Source organism: Cibotium barometz, chromosome 6 (assembly GCF_041138505.1).
Source record: "Cibotium barometz isolate CiBa-2024 chromosome 6, ASM4113850v1, whole genome shotgun sequence".
Lineage (NCBI taxonomy): Eukaryota > Viridiplantae > Streptophyta > Polypodiopsida > Cyatheales > Cibotiaceae > Cibotium > Cibotium barometz.
The window spans coordinates 59,182,743-59,206,177 of record NC_141051.1 but is presented as its reverse complement, the minus strand read 5'-3'; positions in this window follow the sequence as shown (position 1 = coordinate 59,206,177).

Sequence of the window (23,435 nt, the reverse complement as noted above, 5' to 3'; positions counted from 1 at the left end):
AAGGTAAAAATGGTCTTTTGAGGGGTTTTATGTGTGTAAAAATGACCCTAGTGAGTCAGGGAGGTAGACCATAAGCACCACTAAAGATTTGAAAATTCTTATTTTTTGGGATTTTATTTTCAAGGTATGTTCGTACGCTTTAGGAAGGTACGCATGTATGCTTTAGGTTGGTAAGGCCATACGCTTTAGGTTGGTTCGGCCATACACTTAGGAAGGTATGGTCATAATGAAAAAATTCATTTTTTAAAGATGGTATGTCTGTATGCTTTAGGTTGGTATGGCCATACACTTAGGAAGGTATGGCTGTGGCAAAAAAAAAATATTGAAAAAAAAAATTTTGTGGGACAGTACATCCATACGCTTTAGGTTGGTACGCTCATATGCTTAGAAAGGTACAACCATGGGAAAAAAAAAGTTTTTTTCGGGTTGGTATGTCGTACACTTAGAAGCGTATGCCCGTGGCCTTAGGTGTGAACAATCGTGGTGGCAAGTTTCAATTTGAATTTGAAATTTGGAGGTAAGTGAGTGGGAGACAACTAAGATCCCCTCATTAATGAAAGGTAGGTGGCTAAAGTTAGAGGTTACCTCTAAATTAGTGGATTTTGACTAATTTATAGGCACTCTAACTTAACTAAATATTAATTCTTCTTAATTCCAATGTTAATCACCTTTTAACCCTCTTCTTTGCTCTCTAATTACTCCTAAATGGTGAGGAATTTAGGGATGGGGATACCTATGGATTAGCAATGTTTAGGCTAGTCCGATGATGTGGGCACCTCTAATTAATCTCTTTAATTAGGTCTCTAATTAACCCACTCAAAGAGAAAAATGAGACCTAATTAGTGATAATTCTTGCTAAGTAAGACCTAATGGGAGTGGACTAAACATGGATTTGGATCAAGGCAAGTGTTTAGAACTGCCACTCCAATTAGTCTAATTACAAGCAATTAGGCTTTTTTTTTTTTGGCTTTGTTTAAGCTTACTAATGATAATTAGTAAAAATTAAGAGATAGTTTATGTTTTTTAAGGTTTTTTTATGGATTAGGGTTCCATCTAACAATGCTAACCTACCTATGCAAAGTAATTAAGCAAAAGAAACAAGATTAAGCTAAAAAATAAAAAAATAGTCTAGGTTTAAACAAAAACCCTCTTGATTGGGCACTTTAATCACCCAAATCTCAAGTCTTTTCACTTAATCCTATAGTAATCCTACTCTAAACACAAAGCCATGCATAAATCACAACAAAAACACATAAAAAAACGTACAAAACATCAAAATACATCAAAAAAATAAAAAATCGCATGCCAAAGAGCTTACTTGGCACTGGGCTATGGAGACTCAGTCGGATTCGAATCAAAGAAAGCTTTCACAAGTAGCGGATTGGCGCTCCTTGGCAGCGTGCCAAAGATGTAATGGAAACCCTACCCTAACGTGTCATGGAAAGTTTCCTATCTGTCGAGCTCGAATAATTCTCAAGAGCTCCACCGTAGAGCCGCTTGTCGCCGTCGTCCTCTCGCACTCGTTGTCACACCAAGGCGGTTGCTCTAATCCAATGAGTGGTGCAACCGCTCTTGCGAAGATCATGTGGGATCTTTGCGGAAGATGATCGCGAGCGATGATAGCCTAATCATTCAAGCAAGAGGGAGACAAGAAGCAAGAGGGAAGCATGAGAAAACAAGTGATTAGCACTAATCACTCCCAAACCCGAACCCTAAGCACGCCACACATGCTAGATTAGAGTTGAAAAAGAGAGGGAGACAGAACACTCCACTTCTCTTGCACAAATAAGAGAATGAGTTAAAAACAAGAGAAATTGGCTTTTATAGTTACAAGTCTTTCCCCACTAGGCCGCCGCCTAGGAGTAAGTGACCCGAGGCACTCAAAATATAGTTACAAGGCTTTTCTCTATGGTTTGGCCAACTGACCAAGATCCTTTTGTCTATCCTTCAAAGCTCAATAATTGGGAGCGTCTTTAGGGTGTTTTCCTCATCAAATGATGGGATTTATTATTGTTAAAGAAACCCTACCCTAACGTGTCGTGGGAAGTTGCCTATTTGTCGAGCTTGAGCATGGCTCAAGAGCTCCACCGTAGCCGCTCGTTTCACCGCCGTCCTCCTGCATTCGTTGTCACACCGAGGCGGTTGCTCTAATCCAACAGGTGATGAAATCTCTCTTTTTGCAAAGATTATGTGGCATCTCCAACCATGGAAGAGGATCGCATTGGTTAGCCTAATCACTCGAGAGAAAGAAAGAAAGATTGTATTAACGTCTCTCTCAAGCCAAAGAGAACTAGCCTATGAGAAAACCATGTACAATGTATGTGGTATCTCTGAGTATCAGATGGTGCTCAGTGCACAATACAACAACTGGAAGAAAACTGCTACCGTGAGGTCAGGATGTATGTACACATATAAGGATGGAGCACTACTGGGGTAAATGCATAACTATGTGCCATGGTGATACAACGATGCTCAATGCAGGCATGATCCTAGTCAGCTCCATCCTGTGGTGAGGGGGGGGGTGTAATATTTCATACATGTCAGCGCGCCAGTTGTAATGATATGCAAGATGGCCACCAGATCAATGGGTATCGGCTGTCCTCTCTCCTATAGTCGCCTCTAGTGTCATGCCCGAATGTCCTTGATCATATGTCAATGTCTGTGGGAAGGTCAGTATTCGAGCACTCGTGGACGCCGCAATGCTCGAATCTCCTCTGCTCTCCTCAAAGTGACCCCTCAGCCCATCACTATGGGGGAGAGAGAGAGAGAGAGAGAGAGAGAGAGAGAGAGAGAGAGAGAGAGAGAGAGAGGAAGCAAGAGGGTAGCACTAATCACTCCCAAACCCTAACCCTAAGCACACCACACATGCTAGATTAAAGTTGCAAGAGAGAGGAAGACAGAGAACACTCCACTTCTATTGCACAAATGGGAGAATGAGTTACAAACAAGAGAAATTGGCTTGCATAGTTCCAAGCCTTTTCCGACTAGGCCGCCCGGGACTAAGTGACCCAAGGCACCCAAAATAGAGTTACAAGGCTTTTCTCTATAGTTTGGCCAACTGACCAAGATCCTCTTGTCTATCCTTTGAAGCTCAATACTTAGGAGCATCTTTAGGGCATTTCCATCATTAAGTGATGGGATTTACAATATAGCATGGGAACCCATTACATAAGTATGCAGACATAGTTGTCATAGGAATGTGTTAACCAATATGTGGTTAACATACTCCCCTTCCTAAAGTCAATCACGTCCTCGTGATCGGTGAGGGGTTATCAAGGCACGCAGAAAAGTATCGCACTTGGTTGGTTCTCCTATCTCTCTGGAAATGAGAAGGGTGGGGGAGTTAGTTATATGGAAAGAAGTTAGTGGAGTACTAGTGATTAAGTATCCAGGTAGTCGTATGGGCTTTTATGAGTTTGCTTTTGTATATGTGCCCAGTATTACTCTTTGTTTTTATTTTTTTTGTCACCTTTGGAGGACATCCTCATTAGAGGATTTAGAGTACTTGAATGAGTAGCCTAGCATGGAATACTTAATAACCAATATCCCAGTTGTAGGTGGTATGATTAAAGAGGAGTTAGTAAAACCATGGGGTTAGTAAGCAAGTGGCAAGGGGGGAATTCCGAAGGGACAAGGAGAGGCAACACGCATGGAGACTGCTTGCTCTCCGATGATGTATGTTGATGGAGATGTGGTTACAAGAATGCAGTTGTGGTGTGCGGTAAATGCCGTAACACTTGGCGCACACGGTGGACTTGTGCAAACCCAAAAAAATTGCCCTTTGATAGAATTCAAATGCCTTAATCATCCAACCACATCGGCATCCCTCTTAAGCTTCATCATCGGAATCCAAAGTTTCTACTTGTTCTGCTGCATTCTCCCCAGCAATTGCAGCATGCTCTTCCGTAGACTGTGGAACTCTGGCTCTATGTAGTTCATCAATTTCCCGTACTAGGTCCGTGTATCTTTCTGTGACTACTAGCCTCGTTTGCAGGCCACTGCAACCAGACCAAGCCACTGCATATGCGAGGAATCCATTGTTGCACATAGTCATTCTGGTCGGCCCTTCGTTCTTCAGGTGTAGGTTCTCTGAGAATGACCCTTTCAGCAAGAGGGGATTGAGCAAAAGGTACATGTCGCTCATAATGTCGGCTAAGATAAGAATCAGCTTTCGTCCAATACGGTGGTTGAGGGGGTAATGCTAGGGCAAAAGAATGCCCCATCTGCTCCAGCCAGAAACATAGGTGCTGAATTTGCTCTTTCTACCTATTCACCATTGAAGAAGCTCTGCGCCTCTTAGCAGTTTGCTCTGCGCCTCTTAGCAGTTTGCTCTGTCAAAGCACGGACTGCATCGTCGCGTTCCTGGACCAGTTTGGCAATATCTGCATCCGACCAAGTAGCCGAAAGAATAGAATGCGAAGCAGAGCCTTCTTCCATATGAGCCTTACCCCTATCATTCTGTGCAATGGGCACAAAAATAGTACTTGTGTTGGAAACTTGAGATGGCTATTGTTTGGAAACGTTGGCCTTCCACAGAGCAATTTGTTCTTCCCACTGATGAGCCACTTCAAAACTGAGCGTTAAAGCTAAAGATTCTAGATCTTCCATATTGATCAGGACATCCCCTAGGTATTGCTGTAAGTAATTAGCTAAGGCCTCATTAGTGCGGTGCCTGGCTAGTTCATCATTAACAGCTCTGCAAAAAACTTCATGATTATCTATGGTAGCCTCCTCACTGCTTTCAGCCTCCTGCAACCACCGCTCCAGCGCAGAAATTCTGTTCTGAAGACCGGGAATTCTATTGGCTTCATGCAATAAATTATCATTTTGGGATTGAAGCCGTGCCACCTGCGCTTCAAGAGTTGAGATGCGAGTAGCTTGGGCGCTAGCTTGAGGAACATGGTGGCAGAAGTCTGCAGTATGCTGAAGCAACCGCACAACACTTTTCCAAGTGTGCGGGTTGGAGCTCATACTGCGGGGTTTCCCAGGGAAACGAAAGAACTATGGTCACTACCGCATCAGTCAAGACTGCGGTACCCACCCCAGAAACTGAAACCATCGGCGGTGCTGTGAGCTGTTCAATTGCGACAGGCGTCGGTACTGAAAGGTTAATAGCTGGCACAAATAACCGATGCCGTGCTCACCAGTGACCGCTCCTGAATCTGTTGGCGCCACCGGTGTAAAGCGAAAACCCCCTGTGGTGACATTGCAACCGAAGGGCGCATAGGGGTACCCACGGGCATAGTCGCAGCAGTAACAAAAACAGTGACTTCACCCCATTCAGTATCACTGGCAGCTTCTGCACATGCAAGCGCTTTTGGCCTCTAGAACTGCTATTGGCCATCGGTACTCCATCGGAAACAATGACTGTGACTAAAGCACTGGGAGATAATGGAGCCGAAAAATGACAAGAAGGCCGAAGAGAAACCAAAAAATTGGCGGGTAGAGGGAACAAGATCTGCAATATTTGACCCACCTTTGAGTGTACTACCTTCCCTTTCTGCACCTGAGAATAGACCCGCTAGGCCTCAAATCGAATTCGGTCCTTCAGAACACGAGCCCAAGAAATAGGCCCGAACTCAGAAGTTTTGATCAGTTGTTTCACCTTGACTGACATTGTATAAGTCTTTGCCTGCAGCCAAATGGCTTCTAAAAACCATCTGTAGCACTCTTTGGCTACCAAATCATTGCATCCTGAAAGTTTATACTCCCCACTGATTTTAGGACCAAACTCTGCCTCCATCTCGGCTGCGAGGACTGCCACCATTTTGTTGGTAGCAACAAAAGCTCTGTCGGTGCTCACAGCATCCATAAAACATGAAAATCCACCCCCCAATCAGGAGGAATCATCACTGGCGCTTGAGAAAGTTGAATCTTGAGCCGGCGGGGTAAGCCAAATCACAGTCTTCAGTCCATCGGAAATCCTTGCGGTCAAAATGAGCGGCTGCATTTAAAGGTATTGCCAAATGCGCCAAAAATCACAAATGGCGACCATGCCACCGAATTTGGTCCAAAAATCACCTACAGCCTTTAGGATCCATGGGTGCAGGTGCTTGCATAATAGCCGCCACTTTGTCTGGATCAACCACAATGCCATCCTAGGAAATGATGTGACCCCTGCAATTTGCCACTTCGCACCGCAAAAACACACTTGAGCGGGAGTGCCCCAAATGCAGCACACTAGTGCCAAAGACACTCAGATAATCCAAAAAAATGCGCATAAAATCAGTGAGAAAGGGCCCAAGATTTCATACATGTTGCGCTGGAAGGTGAAAGGTGCATTGCACAAACCGAACCAGATGACTGTGCACACAAACACCCTCCATGCGGTGATGAATGCGGTTTTGGCTTGATCCTCTGGTGCCATCCGGATTTGATTGTAGCCGCTGAATCCATCAAGAAACGAGTACATTTCGTGCCCTGTTACATCATCTAGAATGGAATCCATGTAGGGAAAGGGAAAAGGGTATGGGACTGTGGCCGCATTAAGCTTTCTGTAATCCACACAGATGCATAATTTCTTGTTCTTCTTCAGGACAATGACTATAGGAGAAATCCAGTCCGGGTTTTCAATAGGTGCTATGAATCCCACTCTCAGCAAGCGGTCCAGCTCTTCCTTGACCTGCTTGGCTACATGCGGGTTTATGTGATAACGCTACTGCTTGGAGGGTATCACATCCGCCGGCTTCAAGTAAATGCGGTGTTGGTAGAACTGCAGGTCCAGACCTTTCATGTCAGCAGAATCCCAGGCAAACACATCCCGGAATTCCCGCAGAAGTTCCACCAGATCCTTTTTGAATGCGGGCTCCAGCAAGGTACTAATTTTCACCGGCTTAGTCTCCTTTTGTCATCTCCTAAAAAAATGGTCTCCAAGACATCTTCTTTGACATGGGTAATGCGGCTCATTTGCGCCTCAAAAGTGCACTCCTTTTCTAGAATGTCTGTCATGTTATCTTTCGGTGCATACTCCTCAGAACTCAGCAATTTTCCCCAACAAGGTTCCCTTTGTCCATGGTGACTGAACACACCGCAGGTGCAGGCTTGAGGTAATCCGTAGCAATACATGCCACATCCACTGAGCAGAATGGAATCAAATCCTCATTTTCCTGCAAGAATTTGTCCTCTTCATCTTCATCCAAGCCATCTGCCATATTCACTATTTTCTTAATGACAGGCCAAACTGACTTGCTCAGTTGACAGCGTTCCCTCAGAGTGAATTTAACCTTCCTGCGACCCTTGCGGATGGTCATCAAATTATGCTCCCAATTATGCCGCGGCGCAACCAAGGACGACCCAGCAGATTGTACTCCTCAGCAGAATCCTCCATGCTTAGCACTACAAAAGACACGACGAAGGGTATGCTTGCCACCTCAATCACCACGCCTTTCAAGACGCCCAAGGGTCGGCAGACTCTCCTCTGATCAACCATGCGTACCAGAAATGGTGCAGGATCCCATGCTTGCCAACCCATGTGCTTACAAGTGGACTCCGTTCAATATTGACACCAACTCCACCATCGATCAGCACTTGATCAATTGTGAGGCCTCAAAAATCTATAGAAATTTTTGGAATTCTTATATCAGCCACCACGGGAACTACCGCCACGGGCTCCAAGTGAGCTGCTTGCATGGATGACACCGCAGACAGTGTGATCGCCTTGCCCATCTCCTCTGCCAGAAGCAGTGCTTTATGAAAATTTTGAAAGAATTTAGAAGGTGACCCAATTTGATTTGGAGAGGGGCGTCGAGCAATCCATCCCATCCTTCACTCTCGGCCAAACTCGACTGTTGGGATGGTTGTTCCGGAAGATCCTTCTGCGCCTGTGGTGGCAGAGGCTGCCCCAACTGAGGTATTTCGTCGATGAGAGTCACAGCATCCTGAAACTGCACTTTACTTGGTCCGGGCACTGGAACACATTCCGGAGCTTGCGTGTCCACCCAAGAAGTAACTTGCTGGCGAACAGCTTCCTGTGCGGTCCAATCCAGAAGTGGTTGCACTGTGTGCCACCTTGGGGCTTCAATTTGTGACCAGAGTGTGTGACCACGCACACCTCCGGATCTAAAGTCCCCTCCATTGACTCAATCTGAACCATGGCCACCACCGGTTGTTTTCCTGTAGCTTTTGCCTGTTTCTCAGCTTTCTTCTGATCATACTCTTGTGCTTCTGGGCAATCTTGGTGCCAATGTCCTTTCTCTGTGCAGAAAAGATAAATTTTTGGACGATCGGCCTCCATGACCACAACCACGACCGCCAGCTCTACCACCACTATTGTTACGATAGGGTTGCTCAGGATTGCTCCCAACCTGTACCCATGCGGCTAAGAGTTCTAGTGATTCCGTGTCTTTCCCACTCTTAATGACCTGGTTGCCGGGGCGAGCCTTGTGCCCCCTCCCATTATAGTAACACTCCGACGTGTTATGAGAGTTGCTGATACTACAGATAGCGCACCACTTATCGTTCATCGCACATTCCGTTGCTGGGTGGCTAGGATTACGGCAATGAGAACACCAGACTTCCTTTGTGGACTTAGCAGCCGAAGACTCCCCTGCGGGCCCCGTGTTGACCTTCCCACTTTTGTGAGATTTCCTGGTCTCCCACACTAGTGCGCCTCATCAGAATCTGCACTGCTACTGTCCTCTGATTCATTGTCCGAGCTTCTGTGTGTCCGAATCCTCCTCCGAGCTGTGTCGACGGCATCCCCTTGATGTGCTGCTGTTAGATTTCTTCTTGGATCGCCTCATGGTGGTGGAATCGTTATCCTCAACAACTCCCCGCCGGTGAGAATAGACTAAGCAATGACCTCCGCCACCCCAGCGGTGTATTCACTTTGTCCACAGTGTCTAGGGCCGTGCGTAAGTCCTTTGCTAAGCCCTCCAAGAAATAGTCATTCAAGACTTCCTAGCTGGCCACCACTGCACCTGAGCAACCCACTGCAACATCACTCAGAATTTTGCAGCATAATCCTCCGGTGTGCGTTTGCCTTGCTTGAGGACCCGTAGCTGCTCCAACGTTTGGGCTACTATCTTCTCCACACGGAACCGATGCAGGAATGACAAACGCATTGCATCATAATCCTGAAAATGCCCGACAGGGTATTCTGCCAGCCATCTGGATGCTTTGCGCTGAGGGTAGACTCGAAAATCGATTTCTTGTGGAGAGGATCAAAGGGTGGAGGCATATTCAGGCCATAAGAGTTGTTGAACTGCCAAACATGTGCATCCAGATCTTCTCCTTGTTTCCCCCGAAACTTAAAATACTTGATGTTTTGGGCTAGCACGGCCATCATGACAGATGGCTGGTGTGTAACCACCGGTGGTGAGGGAAACAGCCTTTCGCGCCGCCGTCCGAGGAGAGGTTTGGGGTGTCAAAAGATGCCCACCAACAACGTTTGGAAAGCCGAGAGGAGGACAAGAACGGCTCCGTCGTCGCCGCCACCCGGCCTCCGGCCTTGCTTGCCGGGGAAAGAGGCAGGCTACTCGTCGAGCCATGACAAGCTTCGTCAAAGAGATGGTGGCTCCATCACCCAGTTGCTGGGACCACCAACTTAGGAGGCCCTTGAGAATGCGTGCGCATTTGCGAACATCATGGTCGCTTGCCAAGTGTAATTGCATTTACTATGTGCACAGACAGTAAGCGATTATTTTACGGGACTGGTTACCTTCTTGCATAGCATACTTATCTTACAGATGGATAAACGATTAAATTAACAGCATCACAGATTGAAGACAAGTATGGAAAATTACGAAGAACATTACAATAGATTTCATTGATTGAAGAATTCCATTGATTCGTACATACAGTTACATAGTATCTATGATCCGAATAGATACATCTACTAATGACATCCTTTGGAATCCCTACTGACTATTGTGCATAACAATTCATCCAGTGCGGTTACAAGAATGCGGTTGCGGTGTGTGGTAAATGCCGCAACAGGTTGCCGTGTTGTCTCTTTTTCTTTTTATGCTTTGTCTTCTTATGTCATTGGAGCTCTGGGATTCTGTATTGATAGGAGTGGTAGTCGATGTCGAGGATCTATAGGTGTTGAGCCGAAGAAGAAGTTTTGGGTAGGATTGATTAGACGTGAAGCACAGTTATTCGGGTGTAGTAGGGGTGATTAAGAAGATCCAGGTGATGGGTCATACCATGGACCAAGCTTGCGCCCACCATGGTCCCCCATCCAGAGATGTACCTGGATAGCTGTCGGATGATGAAGCTTTATATGTGGCGTGTGTGCATAAGACAGAGCCCAATGAGTTAAGCGAGTGTTGTGCATGGGTGAGGGCATTTTTTTAGACGTGTTTATTGGTTAGCACCCCTAAAGAGGGTCTTGTACTAAGTGGCCCATGTGGCTAGTGAGCTTACCTTTGAGTCTTTGAGTGGTTGGATAAGTTTAGCCATGTGTAGCAATGCCCCTTAGTTTGGTGACGAAGTCAAGGGGTGGGGTGGAGCTTCGTGGCTGAGGCACGTGAGTTTAAAGGGTTGGGGAAATTGAGCTTTGGAGTGCCCATGGGTTGGGTGTGGGCAATTCCGACAGATTTTGTCAAGGAGGAGGAAACTTGCCTACCCATTGGTCACCAAACCATCTTTGTTGATTGAAGAGGTGCTAGTGAGGTGGGTGTGGTTTGGGAAAACTGCTAAGGGATATGCCTTGGGAGCCAAATGATAGAATTGCCATCATGGAAGCCTTGGGCTTCTAAGAGACATTTGGGCACCCAATGCTACCGATTGATGAATGTATGTGGTTGGAAAGGCTTTTAGCTTTTCTGTTGATGAGGCTTTGATCTACGAGGTGGTTGTTCGACGCAGAGAAGAGGCTTTTAATTGTGTCTTGGGGAGCCACGTGTGTGTTGCCTTCATGGAAGCCTTGTGCTTGGAGCACATTGGTAGGCACCCATCGTTGTTGGCTTCTCTGTGCTTGGGGTTGCCAAACCTGTGGTTATGGGACCTTTTGTCATGGCCTCTTGGGGAGTTGTTGTGGTGGATGAGCACAAGCAACATGCTTGGGTAGCCAGAGGCGAGTGTTGCATTCATTGTTCTTGTAATAGGTGGTTGGGGACTAGCCAATGTTGAAGCTTGGTCTTAGGGCTGGTTATTGTTGGCTTAGTTGGCCTTTTGCGCTTAGGTTTTAGATATGGCCATCTGGGGATCCATAGTTATGTGTAGCAATCGTAGAATCCCTGAGCGGCTAGAAGATTCTTGGGCACCTACCATTGATTGTCATGAGATAAGGATATGAGGTCGGGGTGCTTGTGAAAAGAAGCAAGGGAGAAGAGAGCCTGAGCTCTTGCAAGCACACACACACTCACAAAACCCTAAAAGAGAACACACAAGGTGAGAGGCTGAAAATCTTCTTCTTCTTCACACAACACTCAACACACCATATACAAAGATAAGAGTACACACCATATGAAAAGGTACTCAACCAAATACATACTAGGGTTCTCTATAGTTGTGAACCCAACTAAATGAGCTGGTGCTATAACTATGCCAGTCTCTAGAATGGCTGTCACACAGCCTGTCATCCCACTAGCCGCATATCACCCATGATCTCACCAACCATGCCAGTGGTGTAAGTGTGGGGCCTATCCCCCAGGCGGGTCATCAGTGTCCCACCACCTCACTAGATGAGCTCGATATCTTAACAGTGAACACTCCCCCTCGAGCTCAACTCCATATCATGTATACCAAACGAAGCCGTGAATCTGTGGAGCTTCGCTGTACCCAATGCTTTGGTGAAGATGTCAGCGACCTGATCGTGTGTGCTGACATAAACAAGGTCAACGTCTCCTGCCAACACTGTGAGATCCCTGTCCCCACCGCGCAACAAATTCAGGGGTGCTAGCAGCGGAAGTAGCCCTTCATGCACGGGGCAGGGTCCCACACTCGGGGCCTTGCCCACCACGGATATCCGGACAAGAGACTAATCCATCGGTTTTTCCAAAAGCGAACCCGAAAAAACTTCCTTTGCCTGGAAAGCACGGGCGATTCCACCAGGATAACTTTTCCCTAACGTAGTCAAAAGCCTTAACTAACTGAGCTCATCTGACCGAACCCGTAAGTCCCATAGTCAGATCAGGGAAAAAGACTGTACTTGGATCATAGAGACCAATGCTTTTTTCCTCATTGAGAGGCACAGCCGTTGATTATTTTCCATAGAATAATTTTTGTCTGGAATTTACTTCATCTATCGAACTAAACAGAAATTGAGTCTCGATTTACAGATCCATCAGTCCAGCCTAACCCCATCCAGACCTATGGATTAGCCAACCGCCCAACCACTGTAGTGATGGGATCCAATCTAGAATTTGGTTAGGTTTTGTCCCGGGTACCAGGGAAAAGAGTTCCCAGGCCCCCTAGCCGAATATTCATGCAAATTTAACATTAGTCATGCCACTTACGCACCCAATATGAAATTGCCTTTTTCACAGATTCAGCCATCTTCAAAACAATCATTTAATGAAACCATAGTATCACTGATCACAATCCTCCAAAACATCCGGTTGAATCTTAATTTCCAATCATTCCTTCATCGGAGTATCTATGGCATCATTGGCAACCAGAACGCTCACCACCTGTCCACTCGGGGGCCTTTTCAATAGTTCCTAGCTCATAGTACTCGGCAATATAATCACTTATAAAATCAAGATGGAATCTCCGTTGAAGATCAGCAAGATCAACCAACAGATCCATATAAAAGAGCCATGGACTCATCCGTTGAGGACCAGCAAGGTCAATCAACCAGATCCATGCCTTACTCCTTGTTCCAATATCTTCCACGACGCACGTGTGGGTATCTTCGGCGACCCCAAGCCCAAGCACCGTATGGTCAGCACCCTTCACCTAGCGCTTCACTCATAGGCCGCTTCCTTGGTCCCTCATCCACCGTACCGAAAGCTCACCATTTAAATCGAACCGAGGCTGGTCAAGACCTCGATTGACCATGCTACGCGAGATGTCCTCCGTTGACTCTCCGTCAGTTGTTTGCAACTTTATCAGTTAGGTCTCCACGACCTTAATCACAAGACGATCAAAATGCTTCCCCAGCATTCTTGACATAAAAGAATCATTTACAAACAAGTCACAAATACAGTTTCTATAATGAACTCTCGTCTTTCCACATTATCCCTCATCAGTCCACATTACTTATTCCACATTCCATTCATATGTGTACTCATTCTCATCCAATCACATCATTTTCCATCTCATCGCATGAGATTCATTCACATCACATATCATTTATTCACATCCCAATTCACATGTCATCGACATCTCATCATTTCACTCATATCGACGTCACATCATTTCACATACACATTCACATTCATTATTCCACATACACATCCACATTCGTACATCCACTTCCACTTCCACATCCACATTCATACATACATATCCATATCCACATCCATACATCCACATCCACATTCATACATCCACATCCACATCCACATCTACATCCATACATCCATTTCCACATCCACATCCACATTTATACATCCATTTTCACATCCACATTCATACATCCATTTCCACATCCATACATCCATTTTCACATCCAGATTCATATATCCATATCCACATCCTCATTCATACATCCACATCCCCATTTATATTCATACATCCACATACACATTCACATTCATACATCCACATCCACATCTACATTCATACATCCACACATCCATTTCCACATCCACATCCATACATCCACATCCACATCCATACATCCATTTTCACATCCACATCCATATCCATACATCCATTTTCACATCCACATTCATACATCCATATCCACATCCACATTCATACATCCACATTCCCATTCACATTCATACATCCACATCCACATTCACATTCATACATCCACATCCACGTCCACATCCATACATCCATTTTCTCATCCACATTCATACATCCATATTTACATCCACATTTATACACCCACATCCCCATTCACATTCATACATCCACATCCACACTCACATTCATACATCTACACATCCATTTTCACATCCACATCCACATCCATACATCCATCTACATCAATCCACATCATTCACACATCAAACCACATTGTCCATACATCCATCCACATCAATCTACATCATTCACACATCAAACCACATCATCCATACATCAATCTACATTAATCTACATCATTCACACATCAAACCTCACCATCCATTCATCCATCACATTTATCTGATTCATATCACTTCCATCCATCCATTTACATCCATATGATTCCTATCACATCTCATCACATGGTTGGATTTACTAAAGAAGAGAGGGGAATGCCTTTTTTCAATGAGGCATAACATCATATTCATTTTAGAGAAGACAAAAATCATAAAAACCCTAAAATGAAATAGAAAAGAGAAGAATCTCCAACTTACAAAGGAATTTGAGAACTTTCCTTTGGCTTGATGGTTTGAGGGATCTACTATTGTTTGAAACAAGAGTGGCCACCAATCTTTAGAAGAGGGAAGGTCAAAAACTAATGAATTATGAGTAAATTCACAGTTTTTGGCTCTTGGGAGAAGCAGGGTAACAGTGCAAAAAACACTTTTAAGCTTCAACAAAGGAGGAGGCTTCTATTTATAGGAAAAAGTGAGCCTTTGACCAAGCAAACTGATTCTAGAATTTTCCAGATCAGTTTGGTCAATTTTTGACCATTTTTAGGTCAGTTTAGCTCACTTTTTGGATCTAGTTGAAACAGGAGAGAGGAGAGATAAAAATATCTCATTATTTGGGAGTTTAAAACTCTCCCACACATGTGAAATAGGCGCCTCCTTCATGAGGGAAATTCCTCCATACTGAGGTGTCATTTAAATGCATCATTTCTTCTAAATATCTCTCTTTTTTAACTATTTACCTTGTCCTTAGTCAACTCTTCATCTTATGTGAGTATTTACTCATTTTTGGGGGGATTTTCTTTATTTCTTCCATTTATCTCCTCCACACATTAGGATGAATCTGATTGGCCCCTAAAAACCTTAATTTAAAATTTTTTTAAAATCTGGACCCCCAGGATAAGGCCTTTTGAACAGATTATAATTTATTTCGAATGCACCTTTTGAAAATCTTTTTGAACTTCTGTTTTGGGGGAAATTTTTTCAATATGAAGAGATATTTTTCCATCCAAAAATATTTAATAATTGAATAACCTCTCTCTAGACCAAAACAGGTATAAAAAAGATCTTTTATATTTCTGAAGAGGGATTTGACTACAGGGGAAGATACTGGACATCTTGAGAGGCTGGGGAGAAATATTACATTCTACCCCACTTAAAAAACGCGAGATGTCCTCATCTCGCAGGTGGAGTATCATCTCTTTCATCTTCTTCTTCTTCTTTAATAACTTCCAGTGTTACTGCCTTCGAAGTGGATGACCGATTTGGTCTCTTTGACTTCCCCTATTCTGAGGTGGAGGTCTTGCATTACTTTGGATTGAAACTGCAGATTGGATAGAGGGTCTACCTCTGGGATTTCCTTGATTTTGGTGGGGATAGAACCCTGATTACTCAGGAAGGAATGGGCTCGAGTCTGGAATCTTGATCCCTGATTTCCCTGCCCTGAAAACCTTGATCCAAAACGAGTTGGGCAATCCATACTGCGATGTCCAAATCCTTGACAGTTATAGCATTTCACTCTCTTGTTCAAGGGTGGAACTTCTGAAGCTGAAATCCAGCGGATTGAGTTTTGGGAAAAGGATATTTCTTCCATTCTGGAACTTCCCATATCCTGGGTTTGACCCTGATATCTCTTAGACGGAGGAAGGTTGGAATCGCCTTCTGGGAATAAAAACCTTTTGAAAGGTGATGGTGTTGGCTTTGACGGGACTTTGACATCAAAGGCTTTGGTGGTCGCCATGGAAACTGGCTTGGCATTCTGCACCAAGATATTCAAGGGTTCGTTCAGTCCTCGAATGAACCTGGCCATCAGCTGTTCCAGTGGAGGCGAGTATCTGAGGAGGAGGGCGAATGCTTGGTGATATGCTTCAATAGTTCTACTCCCCTGGGTTAACTCTAAGAATTCGTTCATCTTTGTTTCTAAAAAGCCGGGAGGGCAGAACCTCGTCCTTAGGTAAATTTTGAGATCAGTCCAAGTTTGGGTATTTCGGTCGAGACGGTTTGTCTCGCAGTGATTCCTCCACGCAACCCTGGCCGTTTCCACAATCTTTAACTTGGCGAGAGCCATCTTGCTTCTCTCATTGTAGCCAGTTATATCAAAGTATTCCTCCATGGCCTCAATCCACTTTTCTACAACTTCACCTAACTGTTCCCCTTCACCCTTGAAGGGACCAGGCTGCGAACTATGAAGAGTTTTACGAATATCCAGGTCGAGCTCTTCTTCATCGAGTTGGGGATTAACATTTCTATCACAACGACCTCCATCCATATTCCTATCAATACGAAAATGGGGGTTAACATTTCTATCACAACGACCTCCATCCATGTTCCTATCAATACGAAAATTCTTGTTAAGTTTCTTTATTTATGATTCAATCCGATTTTTGATTCAACTGATTCTGGGGTTCTTTAAATAGGTCGGCTCCCCACATAATCATGGGGTAAAGATATTCATATAGAACGCATTATCAAATAACAATTCATTCAAAATATCTCATTCATATCTTTAACACAATAATGGTCCATCAGATTGAATTTTTCCATCTGAACAGTCCTCCATGGGGATTTCAATTTTTCAGATTTTTTTTTATCAACCCTTAACTTGATCCACTGACAAGTTAAGGGTAGTAATCTGCCAGCACAATCCACTAATCTCATAGTGATTTGCTGAAGTCATTAACGTCATTCCAGTTATGAACATCACCAGAGGGACTCGTCCCATTCATCCTCATTGCGGTTTTGCTCGACTTATTACATTTCAACAAAATTTCAAGAATCGTCATTTTTCAATCAGAATCCAAATCAATTCATCAATTCACAACCAGAATTTAAAAATCATATCAACCACATTAGAATTCATCATCTGGATAGCATTAATGCTTATAATTTCAAGTCTTAGATTTACTCGTATATACTGCCAGTAAAGAGCTACAGTTATACCCTCGATATATACGGGTAGTCACGGTCCTTGGAATTATAAGGTAAAGACCATCATGTCTAGGTCTCAAGCAAGTCAAGGATTCCATGCAATTGTGGTACTTCCATCTGAAGACCCAATTACTAATTTATGAATCTCAATTCAAATAACAGTTTGTATGAATTTCATCACACAATTCTGATCTTATACTGCTACTTCATAAATTTTTGACATTTTTGGCTTTTTGGTTGATCCTTATTAGTCAAATTGCTCTGATACCAACTGTGAGATCCGTGTCCCCACCACGCAACAAATTTAGGGGTGCTAGCAGCGAAAGTAGCACTTCGTGCATGGGGAAGGGTCCCACACTCGAGGCCTCGCCCACGGATATCTGGACAAGAGACTAATCCATCGGTTTTTCCAAAACCGAACCCGGGAAAGCTTCCTTTGCCCGGAAAGCACGTGCGATTCCACCAGGATAACTTTTCCCTAATGTAGTCAAAAGCCTTAACTAACTGAGCACATCTGACTGAACCCGTAAGTCCCATAGTCAAATCAGGGAAAAAGACTGTACTTGGATCATAAAGACCAACGCTTTTTTCCTAATTGTTGAGAGGCACAGCCGTTGATTCTTTTCCTCATTGAGAGGCACAGCCGTTCCATAGAACAATTTTTGTCCGAAATTTACTTCATCTATCGAACTAAACAGAAATTAAGTCTCGATTTACGGATCCATTAGTCCAGCCTAACCCCATCCAGCAGTCCCATGGATTAGCCAACCACCCAACCACTGTAGTGATGGGATCCAATTTAGAATTTGGTTAGGTTTTGTCCTGGGTACCAGGGAAAAGAGTTCCCAGGCCCCTTAGCCGGATATTCATGCAAGTTTAACATCAGTCATGCCACTTACACACCCAATATGAAATTGCCTTTTTCACAGATTCAGCTATCTTTAAAACAATCATTTAATGAAACCATAGTATCACTGATCACAATCCTCCAAAATATCCGGTTGAATCTTAATTTCCAATCATTCCTTCATCGGAGTATCTATGGCATCTTTGGCAACCAGAACGCTCACCACCTGTCCACTCAGGGGCCTTTTCAATAGTTCCTAGCTCAAAGTACCCGGCAATATAATAACTTATAAAATCAAGATGGAATCTCCGTTGAAGATCAGCAAGATCAACCAACAGATCCATATAAAAGAGCCATGGACTCATCCGCGTTGAGGACCAGCAAGGTCAATCAGCCAGATCCATGCCCGGTTTCAGAAGACAACTCTTACTCCTTGTTCCAATATCTCCCACGACGCACGTGTGGGTATCTTTGGCGACCCAAAGCCCGAGCACCGTATGGTCAGCACCCTCTAGGATCCTTCGCAGGTCACCTAGCGCTTCACTCATAGGCCGCTTCCTTGGTCCCTCATCCACCTACTGGAAGCTCACCATTTAAATCGAATCGAGGCTGGTCAAGACCTCGGCCGACCATGCTACGCGAGACGTCCTCCGTTGACTCTCCGTCAGTTGTTGCAACTTTATCAGTTAGGTCTCCACGACCTTAATCACAAGACGGTCAAAATGCTTCCCCAGCATTCTTGACATAAAACAATCATTTACAAACAGGTCACAAATACAGTTTCTAGAATGAACTCTCGTCTTTCCACATTATCCCTCATCAGTCCACATTACTTATTCCACATTCCATCCATATGTGTACTCATTCTCATCCAATCACATCATTTTCCATCTCATCGCATCAGATTCATTCACATCACATATCATTTATTCACATCCCGATTCACATGTCATCACATCTCATCATTTCACTCATATCGACGTCACATCATTTCACATACACATTTACATTCATTATTCCACATACACATCCACATTCATACATCCACATCCATACATCCACTTCCACATCCACATTCATACATACACATCCATATCCACATCCACATTCATACATCCACATCCACATCCACATCTACATCCATACATCCATTTCCATATCCACATCCATACATCCATTTTCACATCCACATTCATACATCCACATCCACATCCATACATCCATTTCTACATCCACATCCACATCCACATCCACATCCATACATCCATTTTAACATCCGCATTCATACATCCATATCCACATCCTCATTCATACATCCACATCCCCATTCACATTCATACATCCACATTCACATTCACATTCATACATCCACATCCACATCGACATTCATACATCCACACATCCATTTCCACATCCACATCCACATCCATACATCCATTTCCACATCCACATCCATACATCCATTTTCACATCCACATTCATACATCCATATCCACATCCACATTCATACATCCACATCCCCATTCACATTCATACATCCACATCCACATTCACATTCATACATCCACATCCATACATCCATTTTCACATCCACATCCATACATCCATACATCCACATCCACATCCACATCCATACATCCATTTTCTCATCCACATTCATACATCCATATCCACATCCACATTCATACATCCACATCCCCATTGACATTCATACATCCACATCCACATCCACATTCATACATCCACATCCACATCTACATTCATACATCCACACATCCATTTTCACATCCACATCCACATCCACATCCATACATCCATCTACATCAATCCACATCATTCACACATCAAACCACATCATCCATACATCCATCCACATTAATCTACATCATTCACACATCAAACCACATCATCCATACATCAATCTACATTAATCTACATCATTCACACATCAAACCTCATCATCCATTCATCCATCACATTTATCTGATTCATATCACTTCCATCCATCCATTTACATCCATCTGATTCCTATCACATCTCATCAAATCTATTTATAGAATGTAAGAGAATTCTAATTTTTTGATATAAAGATTCTTTATGCATCTAATTAGGCATAAAGACAACTTTAGTAGGAATAACACTTTTATAAAAATCCTTTTATGCATCTATTTAGGCATAAATTCAATTTTAAGGAAAATAACACTTTCAAATTAAAAATAAAGCTTTTATGCATTTTACTATGCATAAATTCCATTTTAATGAGAATAACACTTTTAAAATAAAAATAAATCTTTTATGCATCTATCTATGCATGAATTTAATTTTAATGAAAATAATACTTTCGAAATAAAAATAAATCTTTTATGCATCTTTCTATGCATAAAATCAAAATTGATGGAAATAACTCTTTTGAATTAAAAATAAAATTCTTTATGCATCTATTTATGCATAAAATCAAAATTGATGAAAATACCTCTTTTGAATTAAAAATAAAATTCTTTATGCATCTATTTATGCATAAAATCAAAATTGATGAAAATAACTCTTTTGAATTAAAAATAAAATTCTTTATGCATCTATTTATGCATAAAATCAAAATTGATGAAAATAACTCTTTTGAATTAAAAATAAAATTCTTTATGCATCTATTTATGCATAAAATCAAAATTGATGAAAATAACTCTTTTGAATTAAAAATAAAATTCTTTATGCATCTATTTATGCATAAAATCAAAATTGGTGAAAATAACTCTTTTGAATTAAAAATAAAATTCTTTATGCCTCTATTTATGCATAAAATCAAAATTGATGAAAATCACTCTTTCAAATAAAAGAATTTCTTTTATGCATCCATTTATGCATAAAAATCATTTATGATGAAAATCACACTTTAAATATAAAAAGAATTTCTTTTATGCATCCATTTATGCATAAAAATCATTTATGATGAAAATCACACTTTTAATATAAAAAGAAGTTCTTTTACGCATATATTTATGCATAGAAATCCATTTATGATGAAAATAACACTTTTATAATCAAAATAAAATTTTCAATATGCTTCCTTCTATACATAGAATTTAATTCTAAAGAAAGTAACACTTTTTTAATAAAATATTTTTAGTATGCATTTTTCTATACCTAGGATGAAAAATAACACTTTAAGAATACATATACGATGCGAATTACTCTTTTTGGAGAAAAAAAAGTAAAACTTATTTTACACAATTTTAGAAAATTTTGCCATAACCTTCTTTGTATGACTGACCATTTTTCAATTTTTAACTCTCTAAAATTAATTAGAATTTCACCAAGAGTATTCAAATCATTCTAATGTAAACATTTTCTACTTATTTAAGAGAAACATTATGAAAAACCTAATTTTATCCATTAATCATTCATCTAGGATAAAGAGTGGTTGGATTTACTAAAGAAGAGAGGGGAATGCCTTTTTTCAATGAGGCATAACATCATATTCATTTTAGAGAAGACAAAAATCATAAAAACCCTAAAATGAAATAGAAAAGAGAAGAATCTCCAACTTACAAAGGAATTTGAGAGCTTTCCTTTGGCTTGATGGTTTGAGGGATCTACTCTTGTTTGAAACAAGAGTGGCCACCAATCTTTAGAAGAGGGAAGGTCAAAAACTAATGAATTATGAGTAAATTCACAGTTTTTGGCTCTTGGGAGAAGCAGGGTAACAATGCAAAAAACACTATTAAGCTTCAACAAAGGGGGAGGCTTCTATTTATAGGAAAAAGTGAGCCTCTAACCAAGCAAACTGATTCTAGAATTTTCGAGATCAGTTTGGTCAATTTTTGACCATTTTTAGGTCAGTTTAGCTCACTTTTTGGATCTAGTTGAAACAAGAGAGAGGAGAGATAAAAATATCTCATTATTTGGGAGTTTAAAACTCTCCCACACATGTGAAATAGGTGCCTCCTTCATGAGGGGAATTCCCCCATACTGAGGTGTCAAAAATGCATCATTTCTTCTAAATATCTCTCTTTTTTAACTAGTTACCTTGTCTTAGTCAACTCTTCATCTTTGTGAGTTTTTTGGGGGGATTTTCTTTATTTCTTCCATTTATCTCCTCCACACATTAGGATGAATCTGATTGGCCCCTCAAAACCTTAATTTAAAATTTTCTAAAAATTTGGACTCCCAAGATAAGGGCTTTTGAATTTTTGAACATATTATAATTTATTTCGAATGCACCTCTGAAAATCTTTTTGAACTTCTGTTTCGGGGGAACTTATTTAAATATGAAGAGATATTTTTTCATCCAAAAATATTTAATAACTGAATAACCTCTCTCTAGAACATTTTCTCTCTCTAGGCCAAAACAGGTAGTATAAACAAGATCTTTTATATTTCTGAAGAGGGATTTGACTACAGGGGAACATACTGGACATCCTGAGAGGCTGGGGAGGAATCTTACAAACACCTTCTCTCTGACAAAATGGTAGTGGACCTCTATATGCTTCGTGCGAGCATGAAAAAATGGGTTCCTGGGGCCAACTGTATACTGCTAATGTTGTCACAGAAAATGACAACTTGTCTATCCACTGATAGACCCAAATCTGCAAGTAGCTTTCCCAACCAAGCTACCTCACATGCTGCCATAGCAATGCTGCCGTAGCAGTACCTCTGTACTCGGCCTCTATACTGGATAGAGCAACCGTAGGCTTCTTCTTGCTGCTCCAAGTCACAGCAGCATTCCCCAAAGAAAACATGAAGCCACTAGTAGATCTTCTATCTCAGATACTACCAGCCCAATCAGCATCTGTGTACCCATGTACACATATCTCTGTCCCAGTTTCATAAAATAGTCCACAATGCAAAGAAGACCTCACATACCTCAGTATGCGTCTCAATGCATCCAAGTGCGGCTTCCAAGGAACCTGCATAAACTGACTCACCAACCCAACAGCATAGCTCAAATCTGGCCTGGTGATCGTCATGTAGATCAAGCTTCTTACTATGCGCATATACATAGTAGGATCCTCCAAAATCTCTCTTGAATCTACACTCAACTTGCCATTCTAATCCAATGGCACTGAGATAGGCTTACAACCTGTCATATCATACTTGGACAACATGTCCAAGCCATACTGTCTCTGCAGTAATCCAATACCATGTGGTGACCTAATCACCTCAATGCCCAAGAAATATCTGAGCTCCCCCAGATCCTTCATCTCAAACTTCTATCTAAGCAAGATCTTTACATCAAAGATCTCTGCATCATGGTCCCCCATAATGATCAGGTCATCTACATAGATGACAACAAGCACAACCCCTCTTCATTGTGTCTCACATATAATGAGAAATCTGCATTGACTACATGAAAGCCAATAGTGACAAGATATTCAAAAATCTTGTCAGACCATGATCTTGGTGCTTGTTTTAAGCCATACAAGGCTTTCTTCAACCTGCAAACATGCTCGGGGTGACTCACATCCTCATAACCAGGTGGCTGCAACATATACACCTCTTCTTGCAAATCCCCATGCAAGAATGCATTC